Source organism: Melospiza melodia, chromosome W, assembly GCF_035770615.1.
Source record: "Melospiza melodia melodia isolate bMelMel2 chromosome W, bMelMel2.pri, whole genome shotgun sequence".
In the NCBI taxonomy this organism is placed as follows: Eukaryota; Metazoa; Chordata; class Aves; order Passeriformes; family Passerellidae; genus Melospiza; species Melospiza melodia.
The window spans coordinates 21,265,926-21,278,679 of NC_086225.1; positions in this window are offsets into that span (position 1 = coordinate 21,265,926).

Consider the following 12,754-nt stretch of genomic DNA (forward strand, 5'->3'; position numbering starts at 1 on the left):
TAATCCTAATGCAATGATAGGGTGCATAACATGAACTGTAGACCTACATATGGTAAGTACAAAGGCAGTGGCCACATTAGTAATGGGGTCATAAGTAAAATTTACCACAGTCCACCAAGACTGCAGTCTTCTTTCTAGACTCGTGGCATTATCCCAAACAGCCTTTCAAATTTCAACTGGGAAAATGCCTTCACTTCCTTCTCTTAAAACTAAAGCAACTGTTGACTGCATCCACAACTATGCTTGTATACAACTAAAAGTTAAGACATGTTATTTTGAGCCATATTAAGTGCCTTTACTATTAATTTGTGGTCTTGGTCTCCAGCTTCCTCTAAATCTGGTAGGACTTTCAAAACTTGCCATTGGTCATCCCCTAATGCCAATAAAGATGACTGCAAAGGCTGCCTTATTTTTGCCAAATCATTGGTTGCAGTGGCCAGTTTGTTCATTAATATTTCTGAATCAATTCCATTCAAAACCCCTAGTCCTGTACCTAGTATTCCAGTCAAATCTCTTCTTATCCTGCCTTTAAAATGAGCTTGCTTTTGCAGTCATATTGTCCAACCTTCAAAGGATGTTTTTAGAAAAGGAGAACAAGCTGGTTCAATCTTTGAAATGTTGATCTGCATAAACAGTTCAACATGCTTGAGGGACCATTCTGAGTTAAACAGTAGTTGTTGCTATTACATATGGTCCAATTTCATAAACTTTAGGTTCAAGCTTGGATGGCATGGTTGAGGTGTGGGAGCTTGTGGCCAATTTGGTAGTTGTTGTTGTGATTGTGCTAAGTATGGCATATATTGTAAATTTGAATGAGAACCCCATGGTACTCTGGCCCCAAATGTACACTACTGTAGCAGTTTGTGTTAGTGCAAAATTAGGCCAACATTCCAATTCGTTTGGATGACTATTACATATTCCGTCTTCTGGAGCAGATGAAACAGATTTCTCTTGCTTTCTCATGGGTAGTCCCATTGATCATCCAGCATCCTACTTTGATGACCTCTCCCATAACTCCTTGAAGTGTCCATTCTACGTGCCACCTTGACTCTTCATGTTGCCATTCATGCTTTTTATACACCCAGTCCCCATGCATGACTACAGTTGATAGATTCAGATCTTTTATAACAGAATAGTCTCCCATATGGCCAGTGACCTGATTAAAAGCTTTGGACCAAGGGCATTCAAAATTGTTCTGAATAGAAGTACTTTATTGAATTATTGCTACAGCTATAAACAAAACTAATGTTTGTTGCAGTGTGTTTTTATTTGGCAGGTTTATTGTTTGATTTGTGGTTTGGTAGTGCTTTTGGGTTTTTTGTCCCCCTGTTTTAGAGTGACACGGACCTGCCTTTGTTATTCAATTGAGCCAGGTGTCAGTTTATCTGTTTGTTACTTAGCTACTTCCCTGCCAAGTTTCAAGTCCCTTCCCCCCCACATCCAGTTGTTAACCCCTCCTGTCTCAAGCAGTTTTCCTCCCTTGTATTCCCTGCCTTGTGTTCCACTCCCAGTTCTCCTGATTAGTTGAACATTGTATCCTCCCTTGAGACCTGCCCCCCTTTATAAGCTGTTGTTTGCCCCCAGTTCGATGCCTGGGACCCCGGGACTTGGGGAGTTTACCATCAAATAAAGTAACCCAGTGCCACCCCAGGCCCATGCTGTGGCCCTTTTGTTCTGCATTGCGCTTCCACTGGTAGCTGGGATTCTGCAGAGTCCTGAAAGAGGGGGACTGTCGCCCCTCCTCCCCGGTCACCATCTAGCCGGGACGTGCAACAAATGTTCCCAACTGCAATATACTCAGTGTAGTGATTTTGGTTCACCAATTTGAGATTATACCAATTTTGAGGTTTCTCAGCTAATGCACCAATGAGTGTGGCAGGTTCGGTGCTGGTCAATCACCAATGCATTCACTTCCTGCTGCGAGATAGGATTAGGAGAAAGGCAAAGCAGACTCAAAACCTTAAAAGGGTATAAAGAAAATTTTATTAACAGTAACTAGAAGGAAAAAAGTAGTAAGAATCAAAACAAACCCTTCTCCTTCCCCCACTACCTTTTCTTTTCCACTGACAATGTAAAGAAAAAAACCCTAAAATTTCCAGTCAGTTAACCACCTCTAAAATAGTCTTTCTTCAGTTCACTTAGGGAGAGAAGTCCCTCTTGTTAAGGTTATGGAGACTTCGCCACAAGAGGAAAAAACCAGTTCTCTCGTGGCTCTCTCATGACTAGCAGCTGCCCAGGGTAAAATCTGCTGTCATGAAGCCCTTCTCATTTTCCACAAGCCTTCCCACATCTTGTTGATGGGCCATGTCAACTTATGTGGTACTGTTTTAAAGATGAGCTGTTCAAGGGCAAAAGTTCTCATTTTCTATCTCTAAAATCATCTTCATCCCTGGGAACAGAGATTTTCTTCATCTTCTCCCTGGGGGCACAGGGTCTCATCACTCTTCTCTCTTTCTCTGTTCAAACTTCTCATGAGATCACAGCTACTTTAACATCTGCTTACTTTAGCATGGAGGCCTTTGCTCGATATAAATTTGAACTTTTCATCTCCCCATAGTTTTATGCATTACAGGGGAAAAGAGTCTTTTCTCCATAGCTTACAAAAGGATTTCAGCTCCAAAATCAGGGCATCTCCTTCATCCCTCCCATCTGCAACTTAACTCCTCCTTCACTGACCATGATATCTTCATGTTGTTCCTTTACATGCTTGCATCTTGTTCCTTTCTCTAGAGGAAGCATTGAAGCACTGAAAGGGTTAACATGTCACCTGGGCCCTCCAAATAGTCACCTGACTGATAGCGGAGCCCTGGAAAAAGTTAAAGATAGAATCTAAAAATGTTAATCTTTGTGTGTTCCCAGATCAACTGCACCTGCGTAAGTAGTACAATAAATAATTGTTAGATGTGATGATTGTTTAGTAATTAAATATAATTATTATATAATCATAAGAAGAATCATGAGAATGTAATGGGTTAAAACTTTAAGTTTGTTCATCAAAGCTGACAAAGCTATTCCAGTAAGACTCTTGCACCACCTCCATTTGTTTACCTAATAAATTTCCAGACTCAAAAGGATAAGGAAGGTGGAAACCAAAGAAAATGGGTTTCACAAACATTTGTTTATCTGCTTAGTAAACTGTTAATATGGCTGATGGGCTTGCTATGATTAATAGCACAGTATTAGCTTATCCGCTCAGTAAACCTAAGATTCCAGGAACCCAGCAGATTGAGCCTAAAATTCCAGGAATCAGATAAACCTATCAAATAAGGAAAATACCGACCTTCATCTTCAGACCTTCGGGAGGCGGACTACGACCACCTAGCAGCAGGGGACACAGAGTACTACCCTGAAAGCAACCCGGAAGCAGGACTGTATAAAAACTCCACGAAATACCAGAAGAGGGTGGTAGTGGTGGAGCGGGGACTCCCCTGTCGCCCAGTGCACCTGGGGCGCTGACTTTGCCTATTATCGCTTGCTCTATCAATTAATAAATTTCATTTTATTTGGACTTACTAGTCGGTGATTGATTCCCCACTGCAACTAACCTATAACAAGAAGCTATGTTGGGAATTTAAGGGGGGCTATGCTTTGCTGAAATCTATGTATACCATAGAACAATATAAGTTTAATTATTAACATGAAAGTTATAAAACAATAGAATATAAAAACATGTTCATCTCGACTGTATGGTCGGAATCAGATTTGGGTTGTAATACCCCAATTTCCACAGCTCTTAATAAAAGCACCGACATAATCATTTTCATGATTATGTGTTTCTGGACGCTAACATGACCATCTGGTAAGTTGTGGTGGGAGCTGGGCTGTGCTGTGTCAGGATCAGCTTTATGGTTGGCCTTTGCAGAGAAAACTCTCTGCATTCACTTCTAGCCGCAGGGCCACTCTGCACGGCTGCAGGGCTACCTTTGGTCTCAGCTGCGCTGCGTGGAGGGAGCCTGATGGCAAGATCTTAACATCTGTGATCAGCCCTACTCTGGCCAGGGCTCTGCAGTCTCCCCCGCCGTCCTGCCTGGCAGTTGCTGGGGCCCGGCCTGGCCAGAACGGGATTCGGCATCCCCCCGGCCCCACGGAGAGGAGCCCAGCCTCCCCCATGGAAGAGTCTGCCTGGCCCAGTCCGGGACGGGGCCTGGCGGGCTTCCTGGAAAAGGACCGGCCTCGCAGCACTCCCTCTCTTGCCTGGCAGCCGATGAGCCGATGGAGGGGCCAGCAGGCTCCCCGGGGGGAGGGGAGTGAAAGGGGGGCCCGGCCCCCGCGGCAGAGCCACTCGGACCAGTCTGGCCGACATGGGGGGCATGAGATGTGTTACCTTCTTGCTGGCCAGAAAACCAAGAAGATCCCAGGTTTCTTTCATCTTTAACATGTGTCTTTCACAGAGGCGTGTTCAGCTTCTCAGTGGTTCAAAAGACAGTCAGTTACACAAAAAGCTTTTTCACCACTTCCCCAAATTCCTCCCATGTCAAATCATGACACTCATTTTGCCTGAGTAAATTTTAGTTTCAGTTCATTATCACTCGGTGTCACTTTCCAAGGCTCTTCAGGAGCCTTTTTCACTCACGTATGGTGAATCCAGGTGTTGCAGACATTTCTCCACAGAAATCCTTTCTTTCGGATTTCTGTGTCTTCTGGAGGCCAGAGGCCTCCGAAGACAAGGTAAACAATTATTATCAGCTGCTGGGGAATGCAACAGGGGCACCTAGTTTGACTGGGGATTGGTTCATATTCTATGTTTATAATTAAGGGCTAATCACCAGTGCAAGCCAGGGGACTGAGTCCTTGGCCACAGCTTTGTTGCGGATTCTTTCGATCTATTCTTAGCCTAGCCTAGCTGCTCTGCAAACCTCTCTCTATATTCTATTTAGTATAATTATGTATTATATATAATATCTTAATAAATAAGCCTTCTGATTCAAGACACAAGATTCACCGTCTCTCTACCACCGGCAGTGCCCACTCAGGCGCGGTAATATCCAGGCATTTTGTTCTTTGATTTTGATTGCAGTAAAGGTGGTGAGGAGCACCTGGAATGGTCCTTCCCACTGTGGCTTCAAATTTTTTCTGCAAAAGACTTAATATACACATAATCTCCAGGTTGTATGTCATGTATTGGCCCATCAAATTCTCTGCTTTGAGCCCCAACAACATATTTTTTGATTTCTCTGAGTTGTTTTTTTGGGGCCACCATGTATTTATGTAGGGTTTCTTCTCCTACTTGGGTTGGTGTTCCCCCTTGCACCCCATCTGGCCTTCCATTCAGTATCTCAAAAGGACTTAATTTTTCTTTTGTCCTTGGTTTAGTCCGAATCTGCAGCAATGCTAAGGAAGAGCCTGGGGCCAAAGTAATTTTGCTTCTTACCCTAATGTTATAATTTGTGGCTTGATCAAATGATTAGTTTTCTCCACTTGGCCACTTGACTGAGGGTGATATGGGGTGTGAAGTTCCCAATCTATGCCTAAGTGGCGGCTAATTTGTTGAACAATCTTTGAAATAAAGTGTGGTCTTCTATCGGAGGCTATTGTGGCTGGGACTCCAAAGCGTGGTATTATTTCTTGGAACAAATCTCTTGCTTTGGAAGTTCTGGTAGGGAAAGCTTCTGGCCACCCTTGAAAAGGTATCTGTTAACACCAATAAATATTGGTATCCCCCTTTCCTGGGAAGTTCTGAAAAATCAATTTGCCACTGTTGTCCAGGCCCATAGCCTTTTCCAATTTGTCCAAGCTTTGGTTTGGGGATATTTTTGGGATTAGTTTGGAGGCAGAGGCCACATTGTTGAGTCAGTTGAATAACCATATGTGGAGGCCCTGGGGGGCATCCCCTAAGTTAGGGAAACATAAGAAGCTTCCCTCAAAGCTGTTACACCCCATTGGCTCCTTCCCCTATTCTTGTGTGTGTTCCTATGCCCCTGAGCCACTCCTTCCCTACTCCCTGATTGGCCCTTATCTTTCTACTTCCCCCAGACCAGGGTCAGCCCTCAGGCTCCTGGGGAGAGAAAGCTGGACCCTGAATGTGTGTGTGCCTTGGACCTGAACATCTCATCGTGCGGCTGAATTAAACATCTGTGGATATTATGCAAAGGCCCTTTTTGCTTCTTTACCTTGGACTTTACTAGCAGCAATTCAGGCTGCTACAGCCATACTCTGTGGGATCTCAGCACCTCAGGACTGATGTGCAGAGTGACCGAGACCACCCTTGGGGGGCTCGGAGGTCCTGGAATGTTGCCAGAAGTGTCTGGTGGCTGGACTTTGATCCTACACGGGAGACGACACCTGTATGAGGATGGGAGGATGTCACTGGCGTAAATGGTGAAGGGATAAGTTAATTAGAGTGTGAAACACAGGGTTTAAGATTTCTGTACAGGGGGGTCTAAAGAAGTAAGATGGAGGAATTGGGGCGTGTCCTGTCCTTCTTCTTCTTGGCCTCCATCTTCTGTGGTGATGGTGGCACTTTGGGATTGGTTCTTACTAAAAGTGCACTGGTCAATAAGGGTAAAAGGTATTGGGGGAAAATAGGTAAATATTGTATATGTAATTTTGAGTATAAAGATAAGTGACCGCCCTGGGGGCTCTCAGTGTGCTCATGGCTGGCTTGCTGTGCAGAACTCTGTCGGGCCGAGAGAAAATCTTTTAAATAAAAAACTAATAAACACTGAAGACCGAGAAAAAACCTGAAGCCTCTTTTCGTCCTTTGGAGCGCGGGCTGCCCAAGGCCACCCCAAGCCTTTCCAGGTCATTAAAACAGCCGAGAAACCGACAATACTCTGCAAACTTCTGGCCATAATCCTGTAGTATATGGTAGAGATAATTCATGCTGTTTATGTATAAAATATTGCAAAATCCAAGCTATGTCTTTTGACCACCCCAGCTGGGAGCAGGAGTCTTATTTTTATTCAATTAGTTCCCTGATGACATTCAGATAATATCAGGTCTGTTAACATATGAATGGGACCTTCCTGGGCGATGATCAACAAACTACACTCAAGCACCTGCGCCACCCTGTTACATGTGAATGCGGACTTCTCCAAAATGTTCTGACAATGTCTAGACACCTGGAATCACTTTTGTCTATCCCTGCAAATGTATGGCCCCAGTTCTGCATGTGAAGGGACACAAAGGAACATTCGGTCATCTCTGCCTCAGGTAGAATAAACTGTATATAAGCTCACTGCATGAAGCAGTCGGGGTGAACCGAGGGGGTGACTCTGACACTTTGCAGGTCAGATCCAGGTTCCCCCAGCGCAGATGCTGGGTTCGATGCTGCCCGAGGCTGTTGTGTTTTTTTTTTTTTCCTCGAAATTCTGTTTCACTGACAATCTAATAAATCATTGCTAAATTTTCTCATAATTTTGGCTTCTGATTTGATCATTTATAACAATCCTGTCCTTTAAATAGTTATACAAAGCATCGACTCCTCAATGTGTTTTGTAATGTTCCTCTTTTACTAGTGACAATAACAAATAGCAGGGGATAACAAACTTTCCCTTCCTCTGTAACAGCCCACCCTTCCTGGTTATAACTTCTTTTTTCATTCTGAGTAAGCCTCTTGTCTTTTTTGTTATTCGTTGGCTTACCTTCTGAGGCAGAGTGGAAATTTTCCAGGGTAGAAATCCATTTTGATTTAGATGGAATGTACAACTTTGAGTTAAGTATGTAGCTTGCTATTTAGTCTGACTGCCATTCTCTCGAAGAGCCTGAAGAGCCTGTGCTTGGCAGCTGAAGGACAAGAGATAAGGAGGGAGGAAGGGGGCAGACAGAGCAGGGCAACCTGACCGAGGAGTTCCTTCTGAAGAATTAGTGGCAACTGTCACGCAAAATCAGTGGAATGAATATGTATTAACCTACTGTGAAATTGTATGCATATGTATTTGAGAGGGGGATAAAAAGGGACCTGAAGTTCCCAGAAGTACGCGTGCCATTTTAGAGGAACAATTCCCACATGCGTCCAGCGCTGTAATAAACATGCCAGCTTTACAACTTTCACAAAAGTTGTGGCGTTTTGTTTATCTCCACAAAATATTATGGCGAAGCCAGCCAGGAGATCGTCTCTGTCTTCCCAGGAGCAGAGGGATGGACGGACCTCTGAGGCACGCCCCGGGATTTTCCTGGAGGAGCTCCACTCATCTCAGCTTGCCTCCTGCGGAGACAGACAAGGACCTGCTGGTGTGTGGAGGATACGGTATGTATTGAGGGGCCCCTGGGGAAAAAGAGAGATAGGACAGCTGAATAAGTCACTCAGAGATGTCTGAATGCTCAGCCTGTGCCTGCAGGCAACAGACCGGTCGATACAGCAACTGGGAGATGGGGGTTCACTGTCCAATAAAGCAGCTGCTAGCGACCTTGGGGGTGGATTCGACTGAATCCGTGTGTGTGTGTCGTGTCCCTGTCCGGACATTGTATGGTTAATGCATAGTGTGGTTAATAGGGTGGTTAATGTTAATGTGTTTGTAATCGTGCGAGTGCTTAGTGTATGAAAAAGACAGCAAACAAGTAAGTTTGGTGGGGGAGGGGAGTTCTACCCGCGTCTGAAGCACCACCTGGGGCAGGCTGTGGGGGAAGGGAGTGCCCCATGGAGAAGTGGAACAAGTGGAGAAACCTCGGTGAAGATATTTATTGTGTTTAAAGGTGGTGATTTGTGTAGATTGGGAACATTTTAACTGTGAGGACGAGTTTAGGGAGTTCCTTTGCTGTGGTAGATAGGGAAAAGGCACTGTGGAAGATCACGCGATGTCACGGAAAGCCAGGACCCTTTGTTCCTCTAAGATAAGAGATTACGCTAGGAATGTGGCCCCACTAACAGTAGGAATGTTGCCCCACTAACAGTAATGCCAGTAACTTTCCATTCCTTACCCAGTACTTTTCCATTCCCTACTAACCATAGATAAGAAGGACAAACCCCCTTTTGACGTAGAGACCCCTTAGACTATAAGACCCCACGAGAAGAAGTAATAAACGCCTTTTGACCGTCCATCACATTAATGTCTGCATGTGTCATTGGCCCGAGCGGCCCTGGAGAGTGGGCCGCCGTGCTGATCCTCAGAACCAGGTCGCCTGCCTTGCTCCAGAAGGCAACACTTTGCCCTGGTAGTTTGGACTTGATCTCTGGAATTTTACTGTGTGCTGTTATTTTGATTGCGTCCAGAGTGTGTGAAGACTGTTATGAACAAAAATTCAGTTGATTTTTTTCTGTGAGAAAAAAGTTACCACTACTGCTGGGCTGCTGCCTGTGTTATGGTAATTACAGGTCATTGCTGTTAATAGTTGTTTTTGTATCGGTAAAAGCCCTGGCTGGGGTGAGTTAATAGCTCTTCTCTCGGACAGTAAAGGGTGCAGTACCTCCCGAACAGTGAGGAGAAAAGACTTTGGAGGGGAGGGATATGCAAAATACTCCAAGGACCAGCATGCTGTGTGGGACCCCTATTCCAAATGCACGGAGAAAACCCCAAAAACAACGAGCCACCTAAGAGTTGAGAGACTGGAGTGATGTCTTGACGTGAGGAGCCGAGTGCTGAGCCTGCAGAGATGCGGAACACCTTCGGAGTCCCTCTCGCCCTGACCACAAGAGTCGTCTCCAGCGCCGAGACCGGGCGGGACAGGGCCAGGAGAAGTAACATCGGAGGGGATCACCACGCCCTAAAGGCTCCCACGAGGACCTGATCCCCAGCTCTGCCCCTAGTGGACAAAGCTGTGCATATCCTCCTCCTCTGAGTCGCCCTGGGAGAGACGAGAAGACGGGAGACTGCAGCCACGCCGAGCTGCCCAATCCTGAGCTGATCACTTTTAATAAAGGCATTAAAAAGGAGAAGAAGTCTCCTGGCCCTGTTTATTTCAAAGACCAGAGATAGCTGATGTAGGTAAATGCTGAAGTATTGTATGCTTTGTTGTGATGAGAAAAGTGGGCACTTTGAGAGATATGCACTTTCCCTGTGAGTTTGTGTGGTTCTTCCACTGCATTGTGGTAATTTGATTCACGGATTGTATAGTGGTGTTTTTGGAGATTTTAGGATTTTGTTTGCAACAAGTGAAATAAACAGGGCCAGGAGACTTCTTCTCCTGTGTAATGCCTTTATTAAAAAGTGATCAGCTCAGGATTGGGCGGCTCGACGGGTCTGCAGCGTCCGTCGTCTCCCAGGGCGACTCAGAGGAGGAGGATATGCGCAGCTTTGTCCACCAGGGGCAGAGCTGGGGATCAGATCCTCTTGGGAGCCTTCAGGGCTTGATCCCATAAGATGTTGCCGTCAGATGTTGCCCCTCCCACTCAGTCGGCCTGGTCTCACCGCCGGGGTCACCTCCCATGGTCAGGGCGAGAGGGTCCGAAGGTGTTCCGCGTCTCTGCAGGCTCAGCACTCGGTTCCTCACGTCCAGACATCACTCCAGTCTCTCAACTCTTAGGTGGCTCGTTGTTTTGGGGGTTTCTCCATGAGTTTGGAGATGAGGGTCCCACAAAGCATTCTGGTCTTGCGAGTCACTTTGCATAACCCCCCCCACCTTCTCAGGTGTCTTCCCTATTCTGAGAAAGGTAAAACTTAGCTTCGGGCAAGGTCCCCACCCAGGAGAAGGGCCATTACCTCGCCCCAGCCAGGGCTTTTACTAATACAAAAACAACCATTAACGACAACGACCCGTGATTACAATAACAAAACACACAGAACTTGGGCAGGGCCAGTGGTCTGGCTGCCTTTTTGAAACTTTTTCTCATAAAAAAATATTAACCGAGTTTTTGTTCATAACAGTCCCCCCTCTTTTTCTTTGATCGAGCTTAAACTCTAAGCTCGCATCAACTCTTAATTTTTGTTTTGAATCTACTATAAATCTCTTGTGCACTTTGGTAGTCATGGTTACTTAACCTTGTTACTTTCCTTGGTTTCTTCAGGTTTGTCTTCACGGCAAACACTATTTTACTGAAACAGATAAATAAGCATAGTAAAAATAGCAATCTTCCAAGTGCACACACAGCGAGAAAAACTACCTTTTCCCACACATCCTTTTTGAAAATCTCCAGGTTCTCCCACCCACTAGGATCAAGTGTAGGAGTTTGATCTTCATTATTTACACATGCTAACCTTTTTATTTTGTTTGAAATGTTCCTAATAATTGAATTCTTAATTTTTAATACTGCCGGGAGCCGGATAACTTTGTTTAACATAGATATTGGGATCCGAATTTGGCTTTTACAATTTTGGATTTTCTCAATTTCTATTTCACTGTGCCTGTTCTGTTTAATTTCTCCCAAATCATTATATATAGGAACTCCCAAACTTGATCCAGTTTCTTTGGGCAACAAGAAAATTGGTTTTATCACTCTAGCGGTGCAGCTGCCAGACAAGATCAAATCTAGGGGTTTAAGGCTCCCCTGAAATGTGTTCCTAAAGGGGTTTATCTCTTTTCCAGTACACTCATATAAATACTTGTAACAAACAATTTTTCTTACCATTTTCACCATTTCTTTGCTTTTTACTATATCTGCTGAGCTTGTTTCAGCAGCATCCCATTCAAAGCACAACCAGGCTTCCCCTATAGGGCACTCTCCTAGGAGTGGCTGCCTAAAAGTGGCAGTATTGTATACTATCCAATACACTCTCTTATTTTTTTGATAAAAGACCAATTGGGAGAGGTTAACACAATCAGCGTTAGAACTGGTGTGGACTCTCGACAAGGAGCTCACTTCCTCCTCACAGAGGGGTTGGTAGCATTCATTGCACGGCTTAGCTGGGCTCCCCTGAGCACCACCAGCAATCAGAGCCATCAGCACTACCCTTCCCAAGAGTCCGGTATGGGTCATCTCACACAGCCTGCCCACCCGGTCTTGCCTCTTGGGGAACTTTACTGAGGAAAAGCTTCCAAGCTCTTTAGAGTCCCTTCTACCCGTTTCTCTGGGTAAACCTCTCTTGGTCTGTTCCCTGCCAATTTTGGTTTCCCCTCCCAGGGGAGTGTTCTGTAGAGGATTAACCTGGAGTCTTTAGAAATAAATTGGGGAACTTAACTAGAATTACTTATTTACAGTCTTAAACTTTTTACCAACATAATTTACACAGAACAGTCTTAAAACATTTTAAGCAATATTAGAACTCTTAACAATTTTTTTTTTCCCACACAGGTCAGTCTTTTTGACTCTTCCTTCTGAGAGTCAACTTTAAATCCTTTGGTCCTTTTACCACAGTGTACTCAGGTGATTTAGCTTGTGAAGCAGATGAATCTCGTCCAGCGCCGGGGGGTGAGAGTGGTGTAGACTCTGGCCCAATGCCAGAGGGGGAAGCTGATGTTGGATCCAGTCCCGTACCTGGGGGTGAGACTGGCCCTTTTATTCTTGTGATATGAGTCCAACCTTTTTCTTTGGTCCGCACAGCTGAATTTGTGATCAGGAGCACCTGGAAGGGGCCTTCAAATTTAGGCATTAATGTTCCTGTAGTCCATGATTTTATCAAAACCCAATCTCCTGGACTAATGTTGTGAACTTTTGTGTCGAGAGGGGAAGTTTGAGGAAGGTATCCTTTCTTTCTAAGTCCCTCCAGAGTTCTTCCAATTATTTCTAAATACTTTCTGGTAGCTTCTTCCCCTTCCAGATAGTCTCCTGTGCTATAAGGTGTTAACAAGAATGGCAGCCCAAACATCATTTCATAAGGTGAAATTCTTATGTCAGCCCGAGGTCTTGTTCTGATGCGCAATAGCGCTAGGGGCAAACACTTCAGCCAATTCATCTTTGTTTCCTCAATCAATTTAGTTAATACATTTTTGAGAGTTTTGT